Genomic DNA, 10,980 nt, shown 5'->3' with positions numbered 1-10,980 from the left:
ATTCTACATTCTATGTTTGTATAATGCCTATAATCTATTTTATTCTCTCCTAGGTATACTCTGAATTCTACATTGTTTTATAATATATACGTTCATTATTGTGTCCTTTCAGATTGCATTCCATATAGAAACAGTTTAAGATTCCTTTTTTTCCTTATAGTATTATATTTCTTTGGGATAAAATGTCAAAGTTGTATAATTTCAAAAGTTTTGTAAAGTTTATGCTACATAAAGGCTTTTCTAATGTGAAGATTTAATACACTGATGTCAAACTAACTTTTAATTATATGAATTACGTGTATTGATACACTTGTAATTTTGTAATCAAGTTTTTAATAACTTTTTTCATTTCTTGTATCTGTAGAATGAAAAATATGGAATACTTCACAAATTTTCATATCATCCTTGTGCAAGTGCCATGTTAATGTCTGTATTTTAATTTGGGTATATGTGCTACAGAAGCATGTAATATCCTCTAAATTTAAGTAGTTAATGATTCAAACTTTATACAGGCGTATATCCTTGGTTGCCTAACAATGCTATTGATCTTATTTCCCTAAAATTCTGTGAACATTGGAAAAAAATTATATTGTTCAGTCGATTGCTCACATACGCAATTTTTTTATCCATGACAATTTTAAGTCTTTTTAATGTAGGATTTAATCGTACTTTCAAGTATTTATATATAGGTCCAAAGGTGATGGCTTATTCAAGTACTTATTTATCCAACTGAGCATTGTGGAGCTAATGGATTCAAAGTAAGCCTTGCTTAAGAGCTACTTCTAAACTTCTACAACTGAAATATTCCAAATGAGGTCTTACTGACACAAATGTTTACCTGGTCCTTTACTCTTCTTCCCTGTAGGAACAGACCAACCAGAATATCTTACCCTGACAGTATAGATTATATAACTTGAACAAAATTAATCTTAGTTACAAGGTATCACAGAGAGAGGAACAGTTCAGACAGAACTTTTCATACTAAAATATAATTAATCAAAATATAATTGTTTATTATACCTACCATTTCAAAAGTAGCTAAAGCCAAGAAGGTGAAAAAATTGTTCATATGCATGATGACCTAATGTCCTGGCCTGTCTATCATCCAACCAGGCAGGAACTTACACTGCTGCCTTTCTATAACCAAATATTTTCATAGTTGCAGGAGGAGTCCATATGTTTCTCCTCAATATTAGGCTTTAAATTGATAATGTATTAATCATAATATTTCCTCTTACCTCCAGGCTGTAAATCTGCAAGTGGTAAAGCTTTAGGTCTAACTCTATCAAACGCTGAGGTAGAGATAATGCAATAATACTTTAAAACAGAGTTGCCTTTGATACAGTAACTACAACAGAACAATGTAAAACACGTGCCTTTTCATTATGTTATATATTATTATATATTTTATATTTATATGTGCTGATTTTTTATTTCACACAGTGAAACTTACTAGAATTAGTTGATAATTTGACAAATATATTGATATTTATTTATTCCAATAAAGAGAATTGGAATGTAAATAATTAGGTTTAGAATATATATTAGAATATAAAAAAAATAGTGCAATGTCTTCGGCATAAACTTGTGATACCTTCTAAGTGTTCTTGGTCTTCTGAATTCACAGGGTAAAAAAACAATGTTGTTTTCCTCTAATCTATAAGGGATTTTACTCTGCTGCTCTAGTTATTGTTTTAACTCATTATTCCCAAACTGTTTTTCTCCATATTTCTGAAGCATTCCTACTGATTATGGCCAAATTTTGCTGATATGATGTCTAAAAAAATATTATTATTCTGCAGGACCCGTGGGTCCTAGGATCCCAGCTTCCAGTTACCTGCATCATCAGATAATAGTCGCAAAACTTCTCACCTAGGCCTATGTAACATGCCAACAGAAAGTAATTGAAGACCCATCTCAATTTCTCATTTCCTATATTTCAGGACCCCAATTCCTCAAGATGAAGAAATTAGCAGTAAGCAATTTTATAATGCAAGGCAACTTAAAATAGAGGCTGAGATCACAAACTCTGAGAGAAAGTACTGTAATTCAAACTTTCAATTTACAGATGACAATCCCATATGAGTGAACAAGATCACGAAGTGTCATAAGATTATTTTTAATATCCCTCCCCTATGATTAATGAAATATTTCAATCCAGCATAAGTGGGCAAAAAATAGTTCCTGGAAGGCTAGATCCTTAATTGGTTTAACAAGTCCCTGAAAACTTAACTTAGAGGTCAAATTTAATTCAGAAAAACATTAATTGAGAAAACCCTTAGTGATTCAAAATATTGGTACTTCAGTAAAACTTGGTTCTCTGGTATAAAAATGTTGTCATTCTCAAACCAATGATAACCTACATTTAATCTCCTGAAAATATATTCCTTTTCAAATAAGCTTTTTAATATCACATTTGCCAAAATAACATTTGACAAGTAGATGATAACTAGGGACATTACAAGTGTTTCAAGTGTATGGAGAAAGTTACAATAGAGTTGATTTATTTACCCACCACTAATTCCAAACAGGTTCAACCATTCATTAAAGTGGAGAAAGAGTACCACCCACCATTGTGTTGTTCAGTAGGTGCCTTCCAGAAATGTGTTAAGTAGATCAGAATTCCATATTTCAAACCCAAACATTAGCACATAAAGAAAATTTCATTACTTAATAAGGTACATTTAATTAATTAATTTATTTTATTTATTTTTTATTTTGAAAATACTGTACAGAAGGGTTACAATTACATGGGCAAGATAATGAGTGCATTTCTTTTTTTTTTTTTTTTTGGTCCAGTCGTGGGGCTTGAACTCTGGGCCTGAGCGCTGTCCCTCAGCTCTTCAGCTCAAGGCTAGCGCTCTACCACTTGAGCCACAGCGCCACTTCCGGCTTTTTTCTTTTTGCTTATGTGGTGCTGAGGAATCGAACCCAGAGCCTCGAGCATGCAAGGCAAGCGCTCTACCACTGAGCCACCTTCCCAGCCCATGAGTGCATTTCTTATCAAGCATTGTAGCCTCCTCCTTTGTTTCCCCATCCCATCCCTTTCCATCCTTCCCATGCCGCGCCCAGACCTCCCCGCCACCCTCCCCCCCCAACTAAGTTGTAAAGTTCATTTTCAACATAACGATTTGTACTTCTCATTGTTGCGACGGGTCCAACTGTATCCTTATTTAAACGACTTGTTTTCCCCCCCTCTACAAATTATACTGACATCAAATACAGTGAAAGCGGGGGTTACTCTGTGGGGGGAGGGATATACAAAGCAACAAAGAAATAAACTTATAAATGCATTAGAAACAATCACATGAAAAATAAACATTTGAATACATATCTTAGGGTTCTTTTCCCTAACATCACCAATAAGGTACATTTTAAAAAGTCACAAATATTTGCCTCATCATATGTTCTTTTATGTTTTCCTTATCTGTCCAATGTAGTAAGAAATATGACTTTAATTCTTTAATATGGTACTCATCATAGATATGACAAACATAAAATCTATCTTGTATTTCTATTATATTTATCTATAGTAGTAAATTTTAGTTTTCTTCTTTTTCCAAAACTTATAGGTAGTAGAAAATATTTTCCCATGTAAAATAAATTAATCACACCATTGTACAAGGGCATTTATAAAAATTGGTAGTTAGGAATATATTCTAAGCCATTTTTAAACTTTCTTGTTGACTAAAATTAATCATACAAATGGATGAGAATTAAATTATGTTTAGGTGCTTTATGTCTCCAGCCTTTAAATTGTTATTGCAGATGAATAAGTTATTTAAATCTAAGCTGACACCAGTTCAAGTATATGCAGGATTGAAACTCCATGGAATGTATATTAACCTTTCAAAGTATTAACAGACAGTTTAACAGAATGACTAACAGGAAGTTGAAACCAGAGAGTACGCAATGTACACATGTGATGAAGGAAGTGCAAAATCGGAAATAAATCTTGGAATAGGCGTTAGTTGAGAATCATAAGAGTGACTCTGACCTAGGAGCATTGGACAATTAGATGGATATATTTAATTGTAACACACTTGCACAATCTTTTGTAATTCAGTTAAAAACCACAACCAAAACAAAAACACACAAAAATCACAACCAAACAGCAATCTCTAGAGAGTATGAATATGACCTCTCAAAATTTTAAGCAGTTTATGAAGAGCAGTCTAAAGAGGGCAGTTTGGGGTAGGGGAGAATTTTGAACAAATTTAAATAGTTTGTCTAAGGTTATAAATCACATACATCTGCTGCAAATGTTATCTTTCTTCTGTGAGTTCTCTTTGTCTAACTGGATACTCTAGTCCTGAGACACACTTGATAGCTTGTGAAGGTAGAATGGAAGAAATAAGATCAAGAACCCATTACTCCAAATGTTTTGGCCTCCCTCCACTGCAGAAGCCAATATGCTTAACTAGTGCTTCTAAGAACGTGTTTTCTTACCTTTTCCATTTTCTAAATTCTTTGCCAAACCCAAAATTTTTTAGCTTATGTAATAAGAGATTTGTTCACTATCTCATGTTAATAAGGATTTTATTTTTTGTGAGCCACTTAGAACTGTGAAATCATTTGTTTGAAGTATCCAATCAGTTATTTTTTCTGTGTTTCACTGCTTCACATGCAAAGATATTGTGGAACGTGTTACAAACAGAGAAGTGTAAACCCAATACCTTCTTTCATTGTGGAGGGAAATTTCTCCCTAAATATTTTGATCTAACTTATCTTTTTCAGAGAATTACTGTTTGGTAATTAAAGGTTAATTCACAAAATTTGATGCCTTGTTTTTTTAAGAACTTTGAATTTAACTTCCACTACAACTTTGTTTCACAGAGTGAGAGTATATTTCCTGCGTAAGGACAATTCTCAAGGAAACCTACAGGATTTACAGCAAGTTTTCTGAGGTTTGTTTGTTTAGTGTGAAAAAGAGCCATCTTCACCCACATTGCTCCCTCTCTACCAAGTCTCCATCGATTTCTTTCAATGAAAGCCTATTCTCCCAGGCAATTTTAACTTTTATTAATAGGCTAAGTTGTTAAAAAGTTTTAACAATTAAAATTTTACTGTCATAACTTTAATACTCTTTTGAAATTTTTTATCAGAACCGTGAATTCAACATTCAGGTAACTCTTTAGCACCATGTGTGAAGGCAAAACTCACTCTCCTTGTGGAAAAGAAATTCAGTCTAGAGTTCGCAGAGTCTGAATGAAGGCCATGCAAAGGAAAAATATTTCTACATATGTGTACTATATGTTTACTTGTGTATGTTTATTACATATTATTATTTTTATTAATTATTTTGTATTTATTTTATTTTTTACCTGATTTATTTATTTATTGTTTGTTGTATTTAGTGTTATTATACACATAATATTTAGTACATTTTGTATATCTATTATCAAATTATACACAATAATTTAGGACATTGACTAATTTTTCATTAATACATTTTTAAGTGTTGAAACATGATATATAATTTAATGGAAGCATTTGTCACAGTCTTCACATGCTTAAAGTCTCTCCAAATATGAGCTTTGTCTTATTTGTCTTTGGACACTTCCTATAGGCATTTTTTAGATGATTTATACTCACAAGCCTTTTCTTGAGGATAGGCAATTTGAGGGATAAAATTGCAAGGCTGGGGCTAGAAATGTGGCATATTGGTAGAGCTTGCTCAGCATGCATGAATGCCAGGGTTTGAATCCTCAGTGCCACATACTCAGAAAAAGCCAGAAACTGTGGAGTGGCTCACGTGGTAGAGTACTAGCCTTGAGAAAAGAAGCTCAGAGACAGTACCCAACCCCTAAGATTAAGCCCCAGGATTGTCAAAACAATAGGCCAGATGCCTGTGGCTCACAACTGGAACCCTGGCTTTTCGGGAAGCTAAGATTTGAAGACCACAGTTCAAAAACAGCCTAGGCAAGGAAAGCCTGTTAGACTCGTATCTCCAATGAACAAGAAAAAGACCCCACCTGACGATGTGGGTCAAGTGGTCGAATATTCACCTTGAGCTGAAGGGCTCAGGGACCGATGCCCAGGCTTGAGCTGGAGGCACACAAATGGAAAAAAAAAGTGAGGGTTAATCAAATTACTTTCCTTATTTGCTAATTAGGAGAACATTGTATGTAAAATGAATGCTGGTGTACACCAGAATTGGAGTCAGAGCTCAAGGTTCAATTGCAGCACATCCATATGCCCAGCCTCTCAGATTCTAGCATTATAAACTTATGTCCTACAGGGTTCTGAATGGTCCATTGTTGAAAGGCTCTCCAAGCCCCTTGTGATAAGCAGTGGACTTGTATTGTCAATGTCATTACAGTTCTGAACATAGCAGAGCACCCATAGCTCACGCATGTTACCCAAGCTCAGAAGGCTGAGGTCTGAGGATCACAGGGTAAAGCCAGCCAGGACCGGAAAATGTATGACACTTTAACTTCCACTTCTGAAAGGTCAGATGTTCAAGAGCTTCTTGTGTTTCCTTTGGTGATGAGAAGTTACTTGCACTCTAAATGTTTTTAGAGTTCTCAAGCTATAGAAGCAGGAAAAAACATTATTGACCCATCATGTGTTCAAATGAAGTTCTCAGGATCCAAACCCTAGCCCTGTTAGCATGATGAACTCCAGTGTAACACTGTATTTGAAGGACAGAAAACAGTTGCAAAAGCCAGGCTAGGTGAGGAGATCTATGCCTGAAGGATTAGGCTACAGAATGTACACACTCAACAGGGATGTGAGCTGGAAAACCACTTCATTCATTCCAGGCACAGACAGCATTGTGGGGAAACCTGAAATATTTATTAGAGTTACACCATGGTCAGGCTTTTCTCTGCCTCTTCAAACAATGACTAATTAACCTTCCTCCCTCAGGTGAAGGGAGCCTCAGCCTATCTTTAGGTTAACAATAGAGCACCAATTTAGTGGGGAAGAAGGGAGGAACAGAGCAGAAAAACCTTGCCATCTGGTCTTAAGGAGTGGGTTTTTGACTCTCCATCTGTCAGATTTGAAGACCCTTCTTCTACCTCTGCCAGTCTTTTCTCCTTCCTTCATTCTCCACATCATTAATGCAAGTCCCCAGTCCAAGGAGAGGCAGGGCCCTTTCTCTTCTGTCACCAAGCACCTGAGTTAGAACCTGGCTCTGCCCACTTGACTCTGGGGCCCTCAGTTGCCTGAGAAGTGGGAAAGAGACAGTCTTCCTGCTCTGTGGTTGTGTGAAGGCGATGCTGGTGGCCTGGCACACTGCAGAAGGCCTCAATACTGGGACTTTTTCCCTTCTTTCCTCCTGACATCCAAGACCATATTCATCTCTCATCTTTCTATGTATCAAGTATCTATCTATGTATCTATCTATGTGTCTATCTATGTATCTATCTATGTGTCTATGTATTTATGTATCTATGTATATATCTATCTATCTATATTTATCTGCATGCCTGCCTACCTACCTACCTACCTATCTTTTTGCCTGCACTTGGGTTGAACTCATGGCCTGGGCACTGTATGCTGCACTCTACAACTTGAGCCAAAGCATCAATTCTGGCTATTTCTGTGAATGTCTATTGAGGAATTGAACCCAGGGCTTCTTGCATTCTAGGCAAGCACTCTCTCACTACTCCACATTCCCAACCTCCTCTTCTTTTTTTCTTTTTTGAATTGTTTTTGGGTCTGGTCATAGGGCCTAAACTCTGGGCCTGGGCACTGTCCCTCAGCTCTTTAGCTCAAGGCTAGCACTCTATCACTTGAGCCACAGCACCACTTCCTGCTTTTTTTTTTCTTTTTGCTTATTTGGTGCTGAGCAATCAATCCCAGGGCCTGGTGCATGCAAGGCAAGTGCTCTTCCACTGAGCTACCTTCCCAGACCCACCCCTTATCTTTTTCTTCGTGGTAGTTTTTACATAAGTATGCTACCATTTTACTTCCCCATGTTTAAATTTCTGAATACTGGTTACTTCTGAGAAACCTGATTTTTTCTTCCCCTGCCTGGTTTGTGACTGTTCCTGCATTGGCCTCATAATAAAATGTAAATAAAGGCTGCTGTGTGTGACCTGCTTTATCCAGAAGTCTGCACAGATTTCTTTGTATGTCTTTTTGTTGCCAGTCCCGGACCGCTGACTCAGGATCTGGGCACAGCCCATGAGCTGCTTTTGCTTAAGGCTAGCCCTCTACCACTGGAGCCATATGGCTCTACTTCTGGCTTTGTTAGCACAGAAGTTGGACAGGTGTCTCAAGGACTTTTCTGCCTAGGGTGACTTTGACAATGATCTTCCTATCACAGCCTTGTAAGTATCAAGGAGGACTGCTGAGAGCCAATGGCGCCTGCTTAATCACTGGTCTTGCTGATGTTCTTAGATAGACCAGTGAGTTCCCTATGCTGAGGTTAATGTGGTGGGAGCTGGATCCCACAGTTGGAATCATGGTCCTGCCACCTCCAAATGGCAGGAGATCCTAAGAAATACATTCCTGTCTAAATGAATACCAATGGAATGTCATGTATGTTATGATTTAATGGGCACTTCTTGAATGATTCTAGGATAAAATTATACATACACACACAAACATATAAATATGTTTGTGGGGGACTGAACTCTGGGCCTGGGCTCTGTCTCTTAGTTCTTCAGCTCAGGGCTAGCACTCTACCACTTGAGCCACAGCGCCACTTCTGGCTTTTTTCTTTTTGCTTATGTGGTGCTGAGGAATCGAACCCAGGGCCTCATGCATGCAAGGCTAGCGCTCTAACACTGAGCCACCTTCCCAGCCCAAAATTATACACAATTATATTATGGTACTCTGATCCGTTTTAATTAATAAGTTATGAAGCATTTAAACAATCACATTCATTAAATGGAGGCATAATGAAATACCTAAGAATTGGGCGTCACATAGTATAGAGATACCATATTTTTCTGCCAGGACTTTCTTTCGTTAATTGGAATATACCATTTTCTGAATGTAGTTTGATATATGAAACTAGGATATATTATACCTGACCAGAAAATCAATTATTCATACATTTTTATCACAAATGCTTATAGCAAAATGTAGAGGTAAATCCAAATTATGTATATTTGAAGGCAATGCTTGGTTAGTCCTCTTCTCACATTCCCCATTCCCTTGATGAGAGTAATACATATTGTAAGGAAATGCTTAGAATGTTTTAGAGAAATAGGTTGACTTTAAACCAGTGAGTTACTCTATGTTGTATGTTGTTTACTTATATCCTGAAAAGGTAAGTTCTTACTTCATCATTTTCCTTAGGCTTTATACTCAGATTTAATCTCTGATGGGTGACAAATAAAGATATAAACATTTTTTAACAGTGGCTAAATTTAGGATGAGGAATCTAGGTACAATGGTACTCATGCAGATACTTCTCATAAGTCATGGGACCATGATATCAAAATGTTAACCAATGCTAACTTGTGTCATGCTTATGAAATTTTGTGTATTATAAACAGTGGTTATTAGAATTTTTGTAATTAACATCATTTTATTGGTTAGGAACTGAAGTGAGTCATTATAATCAGAACAAAATTTAAGGAGGCATCCTAAATTAGTTACCAAGATATACATCATGTAACACAATGCTTTAAAAATGCAAGCTAATTGAAATAATTTATGAAAAAAATCAACATTTGCAATAAATATAGAATCATTGCGGCTGATTTTTCTTTTACTCCAGTTGCAATACAGCTTACATGATAACTTTTCGGGTTATATGTTTAGTTAGGTTTTGATATTTAATTGGAGAAGTTCTGTTCTTTTATATATTCATTTGTCAGATCAAAGAGGAAATGAATTGCATGCCAAAGTCATCATCCATAATAATGTTACAGATGTATCCTGCTACTTTGCCAAAGTTTCAAATCAACTCGAGGAACTTGGGTCTTTTTATTTGGATCTATCTAAATAGGTATTCAATTTTGTCAGTACTAGACAGATTATTTTCCAGAAACTACTTCTCTCTTTTCATAGATTTTTAATTTAATTTATATCATGTGTTGATGTTTTCCTTTAGATAAGCCACATTCAGTCTTCTACAAAGTATAATTTGGAGTAGTTTCAAATTATATACACTCGTGTACACTGCTCAGATTCTGTTATTTACATATTTTTTCTTGTTAAATAAGTAGGAATTATTTCTCAATATGGATACTATTAGACTTATTCGTTGCATTTCTGAATTTTTTAAGTATGTCATGACTTTGTTATTTTATTCTTTTAGATATGTGCAGGTGTCACTCCGCATACAGTCACATTTGTTTTAAACAATTTGATCCCTTCAATGGATTTGCTATGTTAGGTTAATTTTGATGAATTTAATTACAAATTAACACAACCGTTTTTCTTAGACACAGTTAACTTTATGGCTCTACTCCAATTTAACATGTAATTGAGGTTTTAGTGCTTAAAAAAACTGGGCACAACCTGTTTTTGTTCCTGGGGGAGTTCTACTTTGTTGGTTGTTTTTCCAGTTGGGGCGACTTCAACATATGTTTGCATTTTATTTCAATTGTTTTGTGTCTATATTTTGTGTCATATAAGGGAAAGAATAAAAAAAAAAGAATCAGTGATTTAGAACTTTTCCAAATAGAATTATTAGAGAGACACTTGAAATTTTGTGACAACTGGGAATGGGCAGGTCTTCATAGTGGACGGGGTAGCAGAATAAAAGACATTGTGTGACATGATATGAATTCTTCCTCCTCTTGCCTCACTATTTCCAATAGTATTACTTCAAGGTCTTTAGTGGAAAGAAAATAATTTTGTGTGTATGAACTCTGAATTTTTGGTTCAATTGGGACACACTACACATTCATATTTGATTTTAAATCTAAAATCTTCTTTCTTTCGTTTAAAAATCACAGATGTGAATTTATAATGCTAAAATAACATCTACTAATTTATCTCAAATGGTCCAAACTATTTTCGCTTCAAACTATATGTAATATAAAGTGTAATAATAATTGTGAGTAATAGAGT

The 10,980-nt window shown here is 35.5% G+C and overlaps 1 pseudogene; it reads right to left on the bottom strand.

Moving 5' to 3' along the window:
• Window positions 1-368: 368 nt before the first annotated feature.
• On the bottom strand, window positions 369-465 carry LOC122104640 (annotated as a pseudogene).
• Window positions 466-10,980: the final 10,515 nt, after the last annotated feature.

This window comes from Dipodomys spectabilis, unplaced genomic scaffold (genome assembly GCF_019054845.1).
Source record: "Dipodomys spectabilis isolate Male_0828 unplaced genomic scaffold, ASM1905484v1 ptg000029l, whole genome shotgun sequence".
Lineage (NCBI taxonomy): Eukaryota > Metazoa > Chordata > Mammalia > Rodentia > Heteromyidae > Dipodomys > Dipodomys spectabilis.
The sequence above is the reverse complement of the archived record's forward strand: the minus strand, read 5'-3'. Positions and strand labels throughout refer to the sequence as shown.